This window comes from Stenella coeruleoalba, assembly GCF_951394435.1.
Source record: "Stenella coeruleoalba genome assembly, chromosome: 2".
Taxonomy (NCBI): domain Eukaryota; kingdom Metazoa; phylum Chordata; class Mammalia; order Artiodactyla; family Delphinidae; genus Stenella; species Stenella coeruleoalba.
Window position 1 is genome coordinate 181,755,050 of NC_137147.1, and position 20,570 is coordinate 181,775,619.

Sequence of the window (20,570 nt, forward strand, 5' to 3'; positions counted from 1 at the left end):
GCACCAGCAAGCACAGGGAAGGGCGGGAACGAGCAGCGCAGATCTCTACCCCAGGGGCTTTAGCTCTGTCCTAATTCTGGTCGAATAGGATTAACACTCTTAACCCATTGCTATCCAAAAAAGAGTGTCATAGTGAAAAGTGGGTATCTGCTAATTTTAATGACTTTTGTTGAAGAAATGAAGGAGATGATGATGTGAAACGACGACCAGCTTATTTTCACACTTTGTCAGCCCCCATATGCCTTCGGAATGTTGTCACTCAGTGGGTTTTTGTTTCCACCTTCTGGGTCCACCCATGCGAGGCAAGCTTGTGATGTGCGGAGAGTTGACTTTTTGGTGTGCCATGGTCTCTAAGGCTTCGCATCAGATTCCCTTCCTCCTGCCTGCTGCCCAGTGTTCATCTGCCGTTGCCTCTGGATCTGGAACCTTGTCCCCTGTCACTGGGATGACTCCTGATTCAGAGCTCCCTTGAGCTCCCCCATCGCCTGTGCAGAGCTAGTTTGCCTCTAGCCCCACCCGGGTCTGTGTCTCACACCCGGCCTGTCCCTGGCAAATAGTCCGCTCTTCATAGATCTATGCTTGATAGACTGACATAGTCAATGAGCGCCCATTTAAAAAGTTAATGATCTTATTGCAATATTAGCAACTTAAGAGAAAGAAATCTCCTTTGCCCCTTTCTGGAAGAAAACAGCCCACCTGGGGAAGTGGAGGGAAGGCCTACCTTTCACTGACGCTTGAAGTATTGAGCAACACATCAGGAATCCATGCAATAGAATTCAAACTTCTCGCCATTGCCTACCAGGCCCCACCGTCCTCTCTGCCCATCTGGGACCCCCCTCCCGCACCAGCCTAGCCACCTGGCCCTCTCTCTGTTCCTCTAACACGTCGCTTTTCTTCCTCCTTCAGGGCCTTCGCCCTGCTCTTTCCTCTGCCAGGAATGTCGTAGCCTTGCAGCTGTGTAGAGCTGTGGTTTCTCACTTAGGTGGCGCCTCCAATCTTAGCATTTCTCCTAGAGCGTTTCTCCTTAGAGTATTCCTCTCTCTTTTCCCAATTTACAGTCACTCCCCCACCCCTCAGGTCACCGTTTCCCTCTTTGTCCTGATCCCTTTCTGTAATTTATCTGTTCACTGGTTCATTATCTGTCTTCTCCAACTGATAAATAGCTTCCAGTCTGTCTTGTTCAAGACTATACTTAGCTGAGTGCCTAGTTCACGGCAGCAACTAGTAGTACTTGGTAATTAGTATTGATTACATGTTTGGTGAGTAAGTGAATAAAAGAATAATCTTTGATATAAATTACTTGATCTCAAAGAAAGAATGTTAGTGACAGAACCTTGGGTGTTATTGTGGAATAAACTTCACTAGGAGTGCTAAGCCCTTCTCATCCCTCCCTCCTCCGCACCCCCTTCTTCTTCTTTTAAACATAACTAGATCTCAACACGAAGTTTCTTTCTCAGAATACTCTGGGACACATATTTTCAGACTAGCGTTTAGAATTCCATTTCTTACAAGGGTTCTATAAAAAAGTCTTTGTTAGGTAATGAGGTTACTCTGTCCTCCAAAGAGCTTTACCTTATTCTCCAGAAATGAGAGAAAAAAAGATTTGTCTCATTCTTTGTATTAGGTTTCTTGTCCTTACATCACTTCAAGTTCAAGTTTACCTTAACATTCCTTTCCTTCCTTACGCTTGACTTTTGCCGATCTGCATTTTTTCTCAACACTATAAGTTTTATGGAGCTGTTGGGTGAAGTGCTTCACTTCAAATAGCCTATTTCAGAACCTCGTGGGAATGACAAAAAGAACAAATAGAAGAGGAAAGCAGCTAGAGAGGGTTAAGCGAGTGTGGTCCCCAGGTGAGATATACTTCGCCCCCTTTCTAGACTGGCTGGCGTGGTCTGAGAGCTCAGATGACTGTAGGTCTTCATCTCCACTCCCTCCTCCCTCTGCTTCAATCTTCAAAATCTAAGTCTCATCTCCGAGGGCTGTCATGTTCCTTTCTTTCTTAAAATTCCCTCCATTAGCTGAGTTCTCCAGTTTATCTTCTAAATTTCTTTCTGTAGTCTAATTTTTTGGTTAAAGCTTTATTGTGTATTTTGTATTCTCACTTCTTGCTATGAATCTGCTCACTGGGCAGTTCATTATACACTATATGTTGGGTAAATAGTAGTTATATGGAAAGAGTATTTATAAAGTTCTTTAAGACAGCTCAGTCATATTTATAAAGTTCTTTAAGACAGCTGAAGGGTGTACTTTTTTTGATGGCCCTCAGGTGTTGCGTTTATTACTGTATTTTCTTCTGTTGTGGAAGGATTAGTTCCCACGGATATCCTCAAAGTTTGCCTTTATCATTCTGTGTAACTTATTCATGTCCTATTAAACATTTTTTTTTCTAATTATACAAGTAATACACGTTCAATATGGAACACGGAAAGGTAAAAAAAACAAAACAAAACAAAAAAACACAGCATAATCTCGCCAGGGGTGAAAACATTTCACACCTTCTTTTTGCATATGCCAATTTCCCTGTGAATCTTAGGCAGCATTTTAAAAAACACCCAAGAGGTCGCTCTAAATCTAAGCGATGTTAAGGATTAGCTGCTATTCAACAAGTTCATACGGAAATCAAAGACTCTTGGTGGAATAAGGAAGCTCGCTTCTAGCAAAGGAACCTGGGCACCCGGGGTTCCCTTAAGGAAGGCAGCTAGCTGGTACACGAAACAGCTGGTTCTGCAGCCACCCGGGGGCGGAGCGGGCGGAGGCGGAGCTTCGATGATTGGGGTAGGGGGAAAGGAGCTACAGGGCTTCCACCAATCAGGGCTCTGCTTTGTTTTCACGTACCGACCAATGAGGGAGCGCTGCTGGCGAGCCTGTCTTCAAATCGGAGACGTGCACCCCTATCGCAGCCAATCAGCAGGCGCCTCTTACACAGCGTCCGCCGCGTTCTCGCCCCGCGGGCGGAGCGGCCCCGCCCCGCCCCTCCCCTCCGGCCTCGGCCCCGCCCCGCCGCGGGGCTGCGGGCTGGAGCGGGGCCCGGGCTCCCGGACTCGTGCGTCTTGCGCCCGCCGCGGCGGTGCCGAGTCCGCAGGCTGCTGATTGTCCTTCGCGGCGGCCGCGGTAGCAGCCTCCTTACCTCGGCCGGGGCTGCCTGCGCCGGACCGAGCGCGCCTCCCGCGGCCACGGCCGCCCGGAGCAGGTAAGGGGCGCCGGGGCTGCAGCGCCTGTCCGAGCCCGGGCGCGGGGCGGGCTCCCTGGCTCTCCCGCAGCCGCGGCCGGCAGGTCCGCGTCTCCCGGAGCCTCCCGCCCGCCTCGGGGCGCCTCCGCTGGGAGCGCACGGCCGCTGCACCTGGCGGGGCGCGGGGGCGGGGAGCCCTGCAGGTGGAGGGGAGACGCGGAGTTGAGTCAGTCCGGCTCGCGGCGCAGGGGACCTGCTGATAAGGAACGATAAGCCAAGTGGCTTTTTTTTTTTTTTTTAAGTGGGAAAGGTGTCTGTACTTAGGTGGTGTGAGTTACAGCCTTCATGGACACGGGCGCTTTGCAGTGCGTTTAGACAGGAACATGATTTACTTATTATTATTTTAAAATTCGAAACAGCCTTTAACGTGAACTTATTGGAGGTTTTTTCTTCCGTGACAAGTAGACCCAGCAGTGTGACTCACCTTTGTCTGGGCTGCAGTGCGGGCCGTGCGGTGGGGACGAGGGGAGCAACGTGGATGGCGATGCCGAGCTAGTGTGCAAGAGTCTGGGGGTGGCACCTTGTCTCTGTCTCTCCTCGTGGGTGGGTGTAGACTTGAGATTCGTTTTCTTTTTCTTATTTTCTAAACATTAGCATTCGAATTAGAAAAAAGCCTTTCTAAACATAGCCTCCGGGCTTTAGGTTTTAGGGCTGCACCTGCTACCCACGCAGTCGTACTTTGCAGACGAGTCCTAGGCAGTTAACTACAGTGATGTGATTTACCTGTGATGAAAAACCTTGAATTGCTGTTACCTTTTCTTTGACTTGCGTAACAGCTTTTTCTCATTCACCATTTGTTCACAAGTGAAATGAAGGTCACGAGTTTTAGCGGAAATGGCAGACTCTTGGAGCAGGTCCTCCCTTCCAGGTGCACTGCGTTTAGGTCTTTTAATTGAGAAGCTCACTGCACTGCATCAATATTGGTATCCTCTTACTCTCCAGAAGCAGGTAGTGCACCTCAGGCCCATTTTGCAGGTATGTAAGCTCAGAGCCCTAGAGATGAAGGGAATTCTGCCCCAGGTCTGTAGACTTCTGCTATTATATACCTGTTATGGGTTTAATGCACGGTCCAGTACGGTTCCCACCGTCAAGCAAGCTTCTGCATACCGATTTGATTCCCATGTACACCAGTCAGAGGTGGAGATGGTTATTTCCAAGTAAAATATTCTTAGGCTTTTTTTTTTTTCCTCTTAGGTTGCTAAGATAGTTTGAATTTCACCAGAAAGGTGATTTTTCACACAGGTAAGAAAACCTAGCGGTGCTATGTGAAAAAATCCCTATTTTAAGTTTTGGGAGGTTTTCCACGTTAGAAAACCTTATCTTCTTTGTTTGCGTCTCTGGCTTAGCATTGGACTTGAGTACTGCTTTCTGAATTGAACTAGTTAATATTCATAACGTAAGTAAAACTGAAGCATGACACATTTTGGTTATGATTTTGTTCAGGAAGTTTTTACTATAAATTTAGAAGTGTCGAACATGTAAAAATCATCTCTTCCTTGATGAGAGTAACTCAAGGGATTTTGGGGGTTAATGGCAAGTGGGGTTAGATGGGTAGTTGAGAGGGTCCCCTTGAATGATGTCAAGGCTTGGGGAACCCAGGGAGTTGTTAGGTTATGTTAAATTTATTAGTCATCAGGAACATAGAAATGTCTCATTTATTACTGAATGGAGCTGTTAGTCATGAAGCGACATCTTGTTTTCATGGCAGGTGCTCTGCTGGGTGGAACATGTACATTTTGACATAACTTATTTGTCATGTAAGGCATCCCTTACATAGGGCTTGTCCGTTCGGCTCTGATTCTGTTTACTCATTTGTTTTTGCATTAATGTCTTTACTTAATTTTTACTCCTCTGGTCAAATTAAAATTTCTAGCACCCAAGCAGAACATTCCATAAAGAAACCTTTATCATCTGCTAATTTGTACAGAAAGTGAGATCTCTTCCGATGAGCACCTCTTGCAGTGTGGGAAGTTGGAAAGAGATTTAGGCCGCTTGTAGGGTGTTTACCTGTATTCTTAGCTATAGGGCCTGTAGCCCCCGTGTAATTTTCAGGGTTTCTACCCTTCAAAAAAGATTTAATTACGACGTTACGCAGCTTCCACTAGATGGTGCACTGGGTGCTGCTTACTGGAGATTTCAATCAGGTTTTTTTTGTTTTTATTGAAAGCATTTCACTGACAAAGATACAAATGTGCTGCAGCTGTCATCACTGAAATTCAAACAATTGCAATCAGTGATTTAAGTCAGTTTTATTAAATGAGATCATTTGGAAGGACATGGCAGCTTAATTTAAAGTGAGGGAACTTGTTAGTCATTTTAGAAACAACAGAACCTAGAGCAGAGTGTGAATTTATGGGTCCTCATTTGTGTGCCCTGGAACTGGTTTGCGTTTTGTTGAAATCTTACGTGAGCTCTGGTGAGCTGTTGGAGCGTGCTTTTGTGCTTTGCCTTCTTAGCTTCCTGATTCTTTAAACGAAGAGGTAGGACGAAGTGGCTGTATGTAGCAAGAGTATTTGATACCTGCTCTGAACGAATACGTAAACATCTTTTTTTCCAGGCGTGTAAAACAGTTTTTATTCCTTGAAGGCTCACTTCGTAAATCCTTCTGTTCTTATGGGAAAGCATGATTGTCAGCTTCACTTAGGAAAGAGCGGGGAGCTTTCTTTCTCCCTTGGGTGGCGGGAGCTCGCTTGTTACTGGCCTGGTTACTGGTTAAATTGCTTGTCACTGATGGTTACAGAAAGGAGATGAGAAAACACAGACGCAGCTTTGGTAAAATGCTTGCCGTTTTAGGGTTAGAAATGGCAGGGTTAGTGCAGAGTAAGGACTAGCCAGGGTGACTGCATGTTGTGAGATGTTTTGTGGAAAACACTGGACTTTTAAAGGGCAGCGCAAGCACTCAGGTGAGAAGGTCTGTGGGCGGTTGGTGTGTGTCTGTATGATCCAGTTCCGCTGAGCTTTGTGTGGGCAGGAGAGCTTTGGTAGTTTGCTTCTTGGAACCAGCTCTGGTCCTCAGGGGAGCTGATGGTGGTTTGGGAGGGGAAAATACGTAGGTGCTGCTCCTTCCAGGAAGGAAGCTCCTGGCGGGGCTGCCCGCCCTTGGGGGAGCGTGGCCGGGCGGTGGGCGGTGTAAGCAGCTGGCGGATGAGCACACTGCCTGAGTGTGGGCTTCCCCCAGTCAGGGAGCACTGAGTCAGCTTTACAGACGTCCCGTGGTCCAGGCTCGGGCTGCTTAATGCTGCTGGCTTCGAATTTATGTAAAATAAGTAGAATCCTGAACTTGGTAAAATGAATGACTTGTGTTTGCAAGTGAATGGCTTAAGAGAGTTACTTGGCATGTGTTAGGTTCTCGAATTATGGTAGGTGCTTGAACATACTTACCTCTGATACCCGGTCTTCCATTCCCTTTGGAAAAAGGCGTTATTAGAAATAGGAAACCTTGAATACGCATGGAGCTGGGGTGTTCGTATTGGGCAGTTGATTTGGGGACAAAAGAAGGCACTGGTCTAAATACTTCTTTGAGCAGAGAAGGGTCAGGCAGGGTGCCCTAGAGGGCTGGTCCAGCTAAGGGGCAGGGAAAACTCTAGGACGTACTGCTGTAGCCTGTACAGTAAAAGCCTCTGATTAGCTTTACTCGTGATTAAAAACTTGCTCTTTGCAAGACAGTGTCTCTTTATGTGTACTTACAGCAATGTGAATCATGAGAATCAAACATTTCTGAGGGTTGTAAACTTCTTTTTTTGGCGCTTGGAAGTTTGTGAAAATGAGGTTGTAAAAGTTTGGAGTGGAGCTAAGGATGAAAAGGATTGTGGAGCCGTGGACCCAGATTTGCCAAGCTTCTGTAGCTGATAATCAAAATAGTTTTTTTTCCTCTTCCTAATATGGCTTGGGATTCAAATTGTGAAGATTCTGTTTGGACCTCTGTGCTCCCTTTCATGTTTGGAATGTAGCTCAGTTCCCAGGAAGGCCCATCAGAGTTGACTGTTTTTTAGACGGTCTAATCAGGGTACAGAGTCCAGGGGGGAGGAGGTGCTGTGCTGTGGGTAACGAGGAAATGAATTAATATCATTTAGATCTTGTAAGAATAGGGTCACAATTTCGCATTTTGGAATTTTCAAAATGGTAGTCATTTCACCTTTAACATACATACAGCTGAGTATGAAAACTTGAGGCTGAGGTTGTCAAACTTTATCATTCCTCAGAAGCCCCGGGAGGGCTTGTTAAAATTCAGGTGGCTGGTTCACTCCCACAGTTTGGTTCCTCCGGTCTGGGGATGGGCCCTGAGAATATGCATTGCTAAGAAGTTCCAGGGTGACGGTCGGTGGTGCTTCTGGTCCGGGGAAAACCACTGACAGGATTCCAGGGGGGAATAGAAATGTGGCTAAGAACCCAGGCTTTGAATCCCTGCTCTGCCTGTTCTTCCTTCTTTGACATCAGGCAACTTTCTTACCTCTGGTTTTTCATTTCTAAAGTGGAAATAATGTAGCAGTATGTTGTTGGGAGTATTATGTGACCTCAAATGTGTATAAAAACTCGTAGGACGTTGCCTGAAGGGTTGCAAGCATGCAATCAATGCTGGCTTTTAATCATAAAAGTCAACTAGTGAATGAAATAACTAGAATCCTGAACCTTGTGGAGTTGCGGTTTGTTCTTTAAGGACAGAAACTTCTGTCTTTATCCTCATTTCGCTGCCGGGTGCTATGGGAAGGAAACATGAGTACTCAACTTCTGTTTAATGAATGAAGGGAAAGTTTGTGGATCCTAATAATTTTCCAGAAACCTTTTCAGAGACATAGAACATTTACGTCGCTGGTGTCTTTTTCCCCCTCTAAAAAGCTTGAACTCTTTGGTCAAAATATATTGGACGCTAGCTGTAATCACTGTGGTCCATACTTTATGGAACAGGAGTCTTAAAGGTGGTTCCTTGGGGTTCAGTTACAAGGCAGCACCTGGATGTTCTTCAGGACATCTGCAGTCTCCCCTGGAGAGTGGTGACTGAACTTGATGCCCTCGATGCAGTTCCTGGAGATCTTTCCGAAGCTTGCGGGATGCCTGGTTCCCTTTCTTCCCACGGATCTCTGAGAGCTTTCTTCTCTCTGGCGATCCCCTGGATAGGAGCCCCTCCCTTCCCATCACTTCCTGTCACAATCACACATTTTATTTCCATTGTAGCAGTTATCACACGCGTAACCGTAGCTTTATCTGTTTCCTCTTTATTGTTTCCTTCACTGGAACGTCAACTCCGAGGGCAGGGACCTAATCTTCCCTACTGTGTCCCCAGCACGGGCGCAGTGCCTGGTGAACAGGGACCTGCCGGTTCAGTGAAGGGGCGTGTGAGATGGGGACCCCTCTCCCAGATCGGGTGTGCAGACCCGAGTTAGTGGTCCTCTGTCACTACCGGTCCACGCAGAGCCTCTCGTGTTACTTTATTGCGTTTCCCCCTTTTCTCCTCACAGCCCCCTCTCTCGGGCATAGGTGTCGTTTCCTTGAGTCCTGCCCGGTTATTGGCTGGGCTGGCTGTGCTCGGTTACGCTCCCCACATGCTCGCTGGACTGGCTGTGCTCGGTCACGCTCCCCACATGCTCGCTGGGCTGGCTGTGCTCGGTCACGCTCCCCACATGCTCGCTGGGCTGGCTGTGCTCGGTTACGCTCCCCACACTCTTGCTGGACTGGCTGTGCTCGGTCACGCTCCGCACATGCTCGCTGGGCTGGCTGTGCTCGGTCACGCTCCCCACATGCTCGCTGGGCTGGCTGTGCTCGGTCACGCTCCCCACATCCTCGCTGGGCTGGCTGCGCTCGGTCACGCTCCCCACATGCTCGCTGGGCTGGCTGTGCTCGGTCACGCTCCCCACATGCTCGCTGGGCTGGCTGTGCTCGGTCACGCTCCCCACATGCTCGCTGGGCTGGCTGTGCTCGGTCACGCTCCCCACATCCTTGCTGGGCTGGCTGTGCTCGGTCACGCTCCCCACATGCTTGCTGGGCTGGCTGTGCTCGGTCACGCTCCCCACATGCTCGCTGGGCTGGCTGTGCTCGGTCACGCTCCCCACATGCTCGCTGGGCTGGCTGTGCTCGGTCACGCTCCCCACATGCTTGCTGGGCTGGCTGTGCTCGGTTACGCTCCCCACATTCTTGCTGGTACTTGATAATTCCTGAGCTTATAATTTTTTTCTAACCTGATGCCCCAGATGGAGCGTCTGGGCACACATGTTACTGTTCTTATTACTGTTCTTATTTGCGATTCTCTGGTTACTAGTGCAGTTAAGTATCTTATCAGATGCTTATTAAGTGTGTGGGTTTCCCTTTCTGTGAACTGGCACTGACATATTTATCTGTATTTAATTGTCTTGCAGGGGGAGCAATCTGTGGTATTTTAATGGCTAGCTTTTCTTCTGGGTGTTCCATGAAGAGGATGATTTCATCTTTACATAATGTTCATGTGTCATTTCCTTCCAGTTCGCGCTCTCTGTGTGTTCTTGCCTCACTGTATTTGTCTAGACTTGCGCCGATGTGTTGAAGATGAGCAGAGATAGTGGCTGCTTGATCACTTTAATACCCTAAAGGGAATTCGTTCTTAGTTTTGCCTCTAATTGGGAGATTTCATTTTTATAAATTGTATTTGATTTCATTTTTGAAAAATGTGTTGTGACTTCACTGTCGTTCGAAAAGCTGGAGAAGTAAAAGCAGAGAACGCTCTTCCTGATCTTTGTAAGGAAACTGACCTAGATGGTATTTAGCTCTTAACCCTGAAAAGTTACAGTTGTCTGTACTGAGGTTTTTAAATTAAATATTTGAATTATTTTCATCAGGCTTTTCCAAGGTAAGTTGTATACGATGACTCTGGTTAGCTGAAAGCCATCGTGGGTTTGGAAAAACAAAGCAGAAGTTGTTATGCATCTTATACCGTGAATTTTAAAAACTTTATTCAAGTGTAAGATATACCTAGAAAAATGCCTACACCATATACCTAGACATATATGATGCATCTGTCCTAAGTGTGCGGCTCCCTGAATTTTCACAGAGCAAACACACTTATGTGAGCAGCATTCAGGTGAAGAAACAGAACATTGCAGGACCCCAGGGGCCGTCCGCCTCCGCATTTTCCTGATCCTGACTTGTAACTGGGGAGTAGTTTGGGTTCCCTGTCACCCGGCTCGTGCTGGGCTCCCATCTTTGTTCGAAGGAGAAATCAAAGTCATGTCTGAGAGCTTTGAAGAAGCATGACCTAGACTCCAGTTCTCGCAGCTGTTGTTTTCTAACCTTTGGTCACAGTACCGCTTCACACTCTTAAAAGTTATTAAGGATGTTTCGTCTGTGTGGGTTGTATCTATTAATATTTACTGGGTTAGAACTTCAAGCAGGAAAATTTATTTATAAATTCATTAAAAAATAATAACCCCATTATATGTTAACATAAATAACTGCTTTATGAAAAATAACTTTATTAAAATAATTGAGAAGTGTGACATCGTTTTACATTTTTGCAGCTCTTTTTAATGTCTGGCTTAGTAATCTGTTTCTGTATTCAGTGTGTTGTGATTTATTGTTTGGCTGAAATATATGAAGATAATCCCACCTTCTACAGACCTGCAGTTGAAAAGAGAGGAGTATTTTCGTATTCTTTTTAGGTAGTCATTCTTTGATCCTACAGTAAAACTCTGTTAAGTGGTAGTCTTAAAGTTGAGTCGCAGAGTAGAAGCTGAACCCCAATCAATAAAGCTTTCTCGCTCTGTTACATTTAAATCTGTCGGTCTTCCTTGTACTTTGAATCTTTTTACCCATACGTGATTGAGGAAATGTTCATTCACGGAGTTATAGAAATCTGCCGAATATTGGCATGTGTTATGATACCATTTGAAAAAAAAAACCAAAACAACCATTTGTAGGATCAGCAGTGAGCCCATCAGAAGAATCTGTGAGTACCGAGAAAGCTTTCGTGAAAGTTCCTGGTGGCAGGTGTAATTTTTCCAAAAACTGAATTTCTGCTTGAAAGCTTGAATTTTATTACTGGCAACAAACACTTCAGGTGTTTTCCTTGACGCGTCTGGCTCACTGAGTTCAGTTTGAGAAGATGTTTACCAGATACGCAGCTTTGTCTTCCAGGTATTTATATAAGAATACTACTACTCCATGAGGAATAGAAAAAGTTGCTAGTTCGGCTTACACATAGAGCAGCTGGCACAATTTCTCTTCCTCGAGGTGACCGTCATTCTCCAGTGGACAGCTCAGGTTCTTCTCTGCACTTCCTATTTCGTCACACAGAATATTAAAAAGACATGCACTCAAGGGTCAAGATTTCACCCAGTTGTTAGTTTTCACCGTTTCTTCAAGGATATTCTTAGGTGAAACTGGTGCTTTTTCCCCGCTGAGTTCCTCTTGGTGAGGACTGCAGTGTTGACCTGCACAGTTGGTGCCCCTGCCCTGCTTTGTGCTAAGGTGCCAGCGATTTTACACGCCCTGGCTTGAATATCATCAGTGCAAATGTCAGTGTAGTGAAAAGCACAACCTCTCAGTGCTGTTACACAAAGAGTTTTTACGTCCTGAAAGGTTCTTGAGAAGTCCCCGGGTTTCCTGGACCCTGAGAGCAAAGAGCTGGCACCTGGCATCTCCTCCAGCGCAGGCGGGGGCCAGCCCCTCATTCTGACGTCTCCCTGACGGGGCTGAACCAGACCCAGCTTCTTTGCCTCCTTACGCCTAAAGCGATCTTCTTAGAAGCAGGGCCTTGCCACTTCTCGCTCAGCTCGGCTGTACTTTTCCCAGTGAAAGAAAGTTTAGTAACACTAGGAAAGCAAGTACTTCTGAGATCAGCAGCTCCAGACGGATGTGAAGGTGTGCATTTTGCTGTCTTAACACAGTAAACACATCCACAAACACGCTATTACTTGTTGACTTTTCTTATCTTTTTAGATGGAGATAATCACAAAGAGACCTGGAAGAAATGTCCTGTGCGTGTATCAAAAAATATTTGCTCGGTAACATCATAATTAAGAATTATAACAGGTAGTAACCTGTTGTGATGCTCTCGATCTAATGTGTGGTTTAACCTGTTCTTCTGTTCTTTTATTTCCTGTAAAGGCTAATCTGAGCTTGATTTGGTTCAGTTTCTATTTTTTCGGCAAAATTGCTTCATAGGTGGTTGAGTGTACTGGTAGCTGGATTCCGGCAGTGTTGGTTGTCTCTCTGTGATGTTCACGGTCATTGATAATCATTGCCTAGATCCATTATTTTATTAGGGGTTTGCAAAATCGTGATATTTAAATTCTGTCTTTTTAATTTATTAGGATATCTTAATAAAGAGAAAGTATATTATTTGAGATGTAGTTAGTAGAGAAAAGGCAGCTTAAATGTTCGATTAGAAAAAATTAGTTTTCAAGTATGTTCAGGTTGAAGAAATTGGTCTGTCATTTTTCTTTGAAACACCAAGCTAAATGGCACTGGTTTGTAGAAGTAAGTGAATCCAAAGGAAACTATTAACAGAAAAGTCCTTTTGTTGTATTCTTAAAGTAGCTTAACTCATTTGAAATAAAATATAATAGTAGACACATCTTGGTGCTATTAAAGGAACTGGAATTTTTTTGAGTTAAACCAAGATTTTTCTTGCCTCTAGAATAATGTAGTTATCGCACGTAATTATCCTTTTACATATCTTAACATCGTGTTCTGAGAGCAGATTTGAAAGTGTATAAGGCATCCTGCCTTGAAGGTGCTGATGGTGCAATAAAATAGGTGAAAAGTTGACAGTTTATATAAATTTGTCACTGGCATTCTGTGGGTTACAGTATTTCCCCCTTAAAAATTTATAATGCTGAGAAATGGATGATAGAAGATAAAGTTTTCTTTGGAAAAACCAAAGCAGTAGGTGAAACTGATTATCTGAGGAGCAGGTTAAATGGAACTGGAGTATCTGTTGGATTCGGGTGAGAGAAAAAGGAGAGGCAGGTGCCTCCAGTCCTAGCCTGCAGACTTTCACCCAGATTCCTGCGGGTGCCGACTGTGGCTGGCTTGGAACAGGTCCTTCTACTTCAGGTCAGGCTGGTTCCTAGCTGCTCTTTCCTCCCCGCATTCCTTCTCATAATTTGAGTGATTGCTGAATGCACGCTACTTGGTACCTAGATGACAAAAGGTTATATAAATATTTGGACGTTTGTGCAACCCCCCCGGGCACTGACTCACGCCCTGATCAGCAGTGGGGTGTTCTTCATTCACTAGTCCGTCCTGTACCCTTCCTCTCGTGTGTGTTTCAGGTTGGTGTCCTCAGCAAAGTGCTTTATTTCATTACTGATGCACATAGTTTCGGGACTGAGGTTTGTCACCTTGTCTTCAGTGCAGTGTCTCACACTCTGTAGACGACAACTAAAGTGATTTTGATTTGGCTTCTGGTGTCTCCGTGGTTCTGATCTCCAGAGGACTCCAGAACTGGGTAATTAAATTTACTCTCTTGCATATGGAGCCTACAGTATCCGTCAGGGACAGACTGTGACTGGTAAGGCGGGACTGCTTATCAGAATAGACAGTTTCCTGTCTGAGAATAATTGTGGACTTAGCAAAAGCTTTGGAATGCTTTAGCCGGCTGGGACGGGCTTGGAGTTTACAAACAATCACCACCGTTTATCGGTCCCTTGCTGAAAGCCAGGCACTGTGCTGAGCCAGCTCTCCTTAGATATTCATGCCGAATTCTTACAGCAGCCCTTTAAGTTATTGTCATTTTTATTTTGCAAATGGGAAAAGACCAAGTAGTGGAGAAGTTAAATAATTTGCCCCGAGTCATATGACTAGGAAGTGGTAAAAGCTTGGCTTCAAACCCACGTCACCTGTTGTTCCAAACACCAGAGACCACAGAGTGTGAGAGCATCGCATGATCTGAACTCGCACCGGCGTTTTTCTCTCCTTATACAACGTCTTCAGTCTTTCTTTCTCTGGCTTCTCCTCTTAATCTGGACAAGCGCAAGTCTAACACTTTGCACCAAAGCGCACCCCTCAGGGACAGAAGTTGGCCCGGGAGAAGTCTGAGGGCTCTTCAGAGAGTAGCCCACCACAAGCATAAAATCGTTCTGAAGTTTATGTTGGATCTGATAGGTTAAACGTCACTTGACGTTCCGGGAAGATGTGTCATTTGTACGCCCACCCTTCATCCTCCACAAGAGACCTCAGTTTGAGGGGAAGTCTGTGGGACCTTGCAGAGATGCCCTGGCCAGATGTGGGCCCTGGGTAATTCTCCCTGTTGGCGTGGTGAGGTCGGGAGGGCCGGAGGGCCCCGACGCGGTGCGGGGGGACACTGGTGAGGGGGCGAGTCGGGGGGCAGCTGCGGCAGGGCTGGGCTGGACGCGGATTCGGGCGGAGACTGAGTGGGCCGATGGCTGGGTGGGGCGCTTAGTTCTCCTGCTTCTCAGATGGTGTCATTTCTTCTCTGTTCCTGCTGCTGGCTCTGCTTCTTGCTACTGTCCCTCAGTTGTGGGAGTGGCTTCCGTCCATATCTGTCTTCAGACCCCCCACCTCCCGCACGCGTGCACACACACACGCACAGCGTGGCTTTGCCCATCATCTGGCCCAGCGAGCTCGGGTCCACTGAGCCCACCGGAGCCTTGTTTGCGGGCGTCCGTTTGCAGTTGCTTCGTGGCATCCCCTGGATGTTTGAGTGTCTCAGAGTTAGCGCTGATTTCAGCTGCTCTTCCCTCGGAAACCGACTGTGACATTGTTAGGCCGTCTACAGACGGGCGGGAAGAGAACATTTGCATGTCCACTGTGGGTCCCTCTCAGATCCCTGTTTAATCAGCCAAGGGGGCAGCACTCGCTGGAAGGTTGAGCCGAGGCGGCATGAGCTGGAATTCCTTTCTCTGGCCCGTGGTTCCCAGTGAAGCGTGCGTCTGCCTGCGACAACGTCAGGGCTTACGTCGCGTCTCCAGCAGATCTACGGGAACAGTCGAGTACTTCCGTTTACGATAATGTGCGTAAACGCTAGGTTCTATGATTTTTTAAACTCAGCTTAGCTTCTCCAAGGCCAGAAGCCTCCTCGTGAAGCTGCCGGGCTGACGTGCTGGATGCTGACTACACCTCCAGCCTCCTGTGTCCTGGAGAGTCTGTTTCTCCAACTCGCTTCCTAGTTTAGTTGGTATTTATTGCCCTGTCACTGAAAGCCTTGAGGCCATATACGTATATCTTAATGGTTAAGGATGTAGACTGTAAAACAGAAACCTTTTTTTGCAGACCACTTGGTTGAGGTATGACTGGCATACAAAGAGCTGAGCGTACTCCACGTCTGCAGTTTAATGAGTGTACATTGTGAGGTAAGTGTACATCTGAGACGTCATTGGTGTACTCTGCGTCATGAACCTGTTCATCACCTCCAAAATTTCTTCCCGCTCTCTGGATTATTATTTTGTGGTAAGAGTACTTGACCTAAGATCTGCCCTCTGAGCAGGTTAAGAATACCGTGTGGCGCTGTGTCTGTAGGCGCTGTGCTGTGCAAATCTCTGGGACTTTCACCTCGTGTAACTGAAACTTTGTACCCTTTGTCTCATGCGTCCCCGCGTCCCCCTGCCCCCAGCCCCTGGAGACCACCGCTCCACTGTTTGCTCTGTCAGTCTGCCTGTTTAGATTGATCACAGAGGCAGTGCCGTGTAGCGTCTCTGCCTGTGACTGGCCTGTTTCACGTAGCACAATATCCTCCAGGTTCATCCACATCGTCAAATGGCCGGGTTTCCTTCTTTAAGGCTGAATAATATTCTAAACATTTTTGGATTCAGATTCCAGCTCTGCTCATTGCTGGTCTTATGAACGAAGGCACGTTATCTACTCTAAGCCTCCGTGTTCTTGCCTGAAGCCGCCTGGCGGCAGGGCCTGCCTCAGGCGAGGGTGGCGAGAGCCCTTGGTGTCACGTCTGGCACCAGGCGAAGGTCCACAAGTGGCAGTTGCTGTGCCTTGTTAGTTAGCAGTGTGGTTGGAGACACTATGGGGCCGGTTTCCCGTCTCTGCCGTCCGTCAGCGCGCAGATGCCGTCATGTCTTCCTTCCCGGTGTCTCGTGGCACCGTTGCTGCCGCCTCCGCCTCGGAGAGCTCGTCCTCCTGGTCTCCCATGCAGGTGGCTGTGACAGCTCGCCCCGCCCTTCACGGTCTCTCCACGTTCCGTGTTGCGGCGCACGCACGGTCTGCCGTCCATCCTCTGGCTCTCCCCCCTGGGACTTTCAAAGCCTGTCGTATTCAGGCCCACGTGTTATTCTTTCTTACCCGCCCCCGACTCTGGTCACACGTAGGGCCGTGTCCCGGGACGTGCGCCGTCCTCTGTGTTGTCCTTGCTGACATCCTGGCTTTGCTGCAAGTGCCCACCGTCTGTCACGGACGGTCGTGACGTTGCTGTGTGCAGGGCTCCCGGGTCGGAGATGCTCAGGCCTCAGTCCTCACCCCCGTCTTGGCTGGGCCCTGGCCTACCTTTAGAGGTCCAGAGTCTAAGAAGCTTCATTACTCTGTTGCTGTTATTACTCTAGAGTCCAGAGCACTGGAAACCCCGCCGGTCTCCTTTATGCCTAAACCCTGTTAAAAGGAGTTTCGCCCCCGGAGATGTGAGCTGCAGCATCACTGTGTTGCTTCTTTATGTCTTAGTCTTCCTAAAACTCACAAGTGTTGAGTGGGTGCACAGTAGTATTTCCTTTTGATGTATTTTTGTTCTCTTAGTTTAAGGGATCTTGGCAGTGGATAAACTGAATCTCTTGTTGGTTAAAAAAAAAAAAAGTGGGGGGAATGTAAGATGCACGAGTTCATCTGTTCCTTGTTGTCTGGAATCCCTGCTGACCTGGACGCAGCCGTGCCAGCCCCTGCTGTGTTCAGGGCGCAGCGGGGAAGCCGGGGCTCCCGGGCCTTTGTCCATTCAGGTGGCCTGACCCGCACCGCATCCTACGTCATGATAGTCTTAGGGGATCCTTTCGCTGCGGGTGGGATTGAATTTCCTTGGCTTTGATGCGGGGGGCGGGGGGGGGGGCATTTTAAGATTAAGAGACCGAGAGGAGGCAGCATGTCCTTGAGGGCGGGGCTTTGCCCTCTCTTTGCTTCGCTGCTGCCATCTGGGTTGAGGGAGGGCGGAGCGAACGCATGGCTCTCCTCCGGAATGCGCTGTGCGTCTCATAGTGAGCAAATGAGGGCGCTGCTCCAGAGGGGTTTTGCCCCTGTGCTGCCGGGCACCTCGCGGGGCCTTGGAGGAGGGGGGAGGGAGGGTGGGGAGGGCACTTATCCAGAGTTGTCTCCAGCAGCCTCTTCTTCCTTCTGGAATCTTCCTCTCAGCTCCCCTAGGAGACACGGAGGCCAAGTGCTCTTTCCTAGCTGTCGCCCCTGAGGACTCACCCGTGATTAAGGCCCACCAGATAGAGGACTTTCAGGGGACCGAGCCCAGGGTTCAGACCTGCTAATTAGGCCCTTGCGTTTCAATAACTACATCCCCAAAGAAGCTGGCTGCTGGGTGAAGTGAGTTTCACCCAGTGGAGCTGGGGTCCTCCAGGCAAGACAGGTCAGACATGCTCTGTGTGGTACTTTCATTAGGTGACAGGTTGGATCCTTTTTTCCTTTGGAATAATTTTGGTAAAATTTCAGAAATGCTGAATGGCAAAGAGACCAGGGTAAATACCATATGACCTTCACCCCAGATTAACAGATGTTAACATTTTGGCATATTTGTTTAAGATTTTTTTTTAAATGAAAGAAAGGAAACAGTGTAGATAAAGTTGAATCATAATTTGTTGCCCTTTTCTCAGTTCTCTTGCCTTTTCTTCCCCACAAGCAATTGCTAATATGAATTTGTATCCTTCCATCTTTTTCTAAATGTGCTTTCTCATATGGATGTTTCTGTCCTTTTAAGGGCATATCCGGTGTTAAAATGATCATCAGCAAAAAAGATACACTGCATGTTTTGTTCTGTTACTTGTTTTTAAAAAATTGTCTGTTGTGCGAGTAGCTAGCCGTGGAGACACGGAGATCAGATGACATTTTCCATTCTAATTTTTTGTATTGTCTGCAGATGTCTTCTGTTTGTACCTAAAATTGCTAATGGAAATCCGTCATTGGTTCCCTGCTATTTAATAGAAATCCTTATTTGTTTGTAATGCCTTAAATTGATTAGAATTTTAAAAAATTGCTACCATTAGTAAGTTGAAAGCCTAATTTGTGGCTAAAATTTCCACATGTACTTCAGCAGATGGTCTCAATATTCTGTGTTTCAAAAAGATGCTGCGGAGATACTGCATTGGGTGTGGAATCGTTGGTAGGGGATGAGTGGGTGGCTGGGAGTTTTTGTCTTGAGCTGACACATGTAGAACCGCTGTTGCTAGGGCCGCTTAGGGAAGGTGGGATTGTGTGGGGAAGTGTGTTATTAAATGTTGCTTCCGTTTTTTTGGCTAACAGTTGTTAGTTTTTTTAATATTAGAACATGTCTCCTTTGGTTTAAGAAGTATACCTAAATATAACATTAGTACTTACGAGTCTCGCCTGTTCTTCTCAGCAAGCTCCGATGTCACTGTCCCCACTGTCTGGTGGACGTTGCACGTGAATCGCTCCTCTTGACCTCAGGCAAAGCCCAAAGTGGAAAAACAGGTCCACTTTTAAACGTACCCAGTTCCTGTTCATGGCGTCACTGTCCTTTTCCTATCTAAGATTAGGAGCTGGAGAGTCATCTTTGAATTCCAGCGTCTCTTCAGTTTTCAGTTTTAGATCTGCTTTCCCCTCACCCCCCGACATTCTGCTGCACTGATCTCCTGTGTTCTGATGGCATTGCCGTCCTTCTGGTTCAAGTCTGCTCACCTCTGACTTAGCTCACTGCGGCTGCTGCTTTGCTGAGCATGCAGCCTTCGGTGTCCCCTGTACCCAGTTATCAGATTTAAAAACACTGCCCACGTTACACTGTTTTCAAAGAGGACTTCGCCCTCATGGACCCTTAAGGGCTCTGAAGTTGCTATAATCAAGCCCCAGTTCTGTCACTTACCAACTACATGACCTTGAATATGTTGTCAGTATTCTGAGACTCAGTTTCCTCATGTGTAAATTGAGGCAGTAACAAGTGTTTAGGGTAGAGGGCTGTCAAGGGCTTGAAGTCAGAGAACACACTTGGAAGTACAATAGCTGGCACGGTCCAATGTTCGGGCACTTATTCCTAATCAGATCAGGTTTTTAATCCCTTTTCCCAGATTTCATTGTTTTTCGTATTGCGCTACTCTCTAAATATTCAACTTTAACCTTCTAAAACTATGAACTGGTTGTGTGATCATCTCGTTGAACTTTAACCCCTTCCCTTCCAATCAGACCTTTGCATGCGTGTAAACCTGGGATCTGTAAATACATAATACACCCGCAGGATTGGGTGCCTCAGAGTTTTCCACCTGTAATGTCTTTCTTTTTGTTTGTGTTCTGTCCATCCTTTAATAATCGAACTCAAAGACCCTCTTTTGTTTTTATTTTCCTGTTTTTCCAACACTAACTTACAGCGGTGGATTATTTTGTTTCTCTGTATACAGCACCCTCTTGTGGGTTGAGTACCTTTATGTAGAAGCTATTTCCCTGCCTCAGTCGTGAGTCCCCTCTGGGCTGGGCCCCTGTTTTGAGCTTCTCTGGAGCCTAACCATTGCCGAGTGCTTAATAACGTGTTGATGACGCGCGCTACTTGATAACAGTCATGCGCGGGGTAAAAACCGCGGCACTCCTTTTGGCAGGACCGCTTCGCACGTGAGTGAGTGTTGATATGTGTGGGCTCAGCAGGGCTGTGCTGCACGGGTAGGGTGGCGTGTACGATGGACGGGGCTTCTGCTCGTTTGAAGGGAAGGCTGCCGTCACACACGAGCTGGGAGGAAAGTGAGCTTCGCAGGGCACAGGAGGTACCGGTCGTAGCTGGAGCAGAGGAAGCGGAACTAGTCCAGGGCTCACCCTGTGGAAGTGGTGGTTGAACAGAGGCTGAGCGCGGCCGCCTGCGGGACCTGGAACAGTGTTTCGGGCAGAGGGGACAGCGTACGTGGGAAAGGGGAGCTGAGACAGAGCTTGGCGTGGTGTGGACTAGAAGTGCTTAAGACTGGAGTTCTGTTTTGTTTTTTTCTAAATCTTTTTTATGGAAGTCTAGTTGATTTACAGTGTCGTGTTACTTTCTGCTGTAGAGCAAAGTGACCCGGTTACACACACACACACATATATATATATTCACACACATTCTTTTTCATATTGTTTTCCAGTACCGTTTATCACAGGATACTGAGTACAGTTCCCTGTGCTCTACCGTAGGACCCTGCTGTTTATCCGAGACTGGGGCTCTGAACGTGAAGGGGCGCGCGGTCCCAGGCGAGCTGGTGAGGTAGGGACGAGGGGCGACGTTGTCCAC

The 20,570-nt window shown here is 47.3% G+C and overlaps 1 protein-coding gene across 9 annotated transcripts in view; it reads left to right on the forward strand.

The window, feature by feature from the left end:
* Positions 1–2,998: 2,998 nt before the first annotated feature.
* Positions 2,999–20,570, forward strand: part of MPP7 (MAGUK p55 scaffold protein 7) — a 250,221-nt gene continuing 232,649 nt past the window's right edge. For 5 of the 9 annotated variants that reach the window (XR_013827385.1, XM_079915247.1, XM_079915241.1 and 2 more), the window contains exon 1: positions 2,999–3,193. The gene's annotated coding sequence lies outside the window, so the exon portion shown is untranslated. Of the gene's footprint in view, positions 3,194–3,756; positions 3,776–4,426; positions 4,475–20,424; positions 20,544–20,570 lie in introns of those variants that run through there. The other 4 variants (XM_079915242.1, XM_079915244.1, XM_079915243.1 and 1 more) reach the window with 4 other exon arrangements.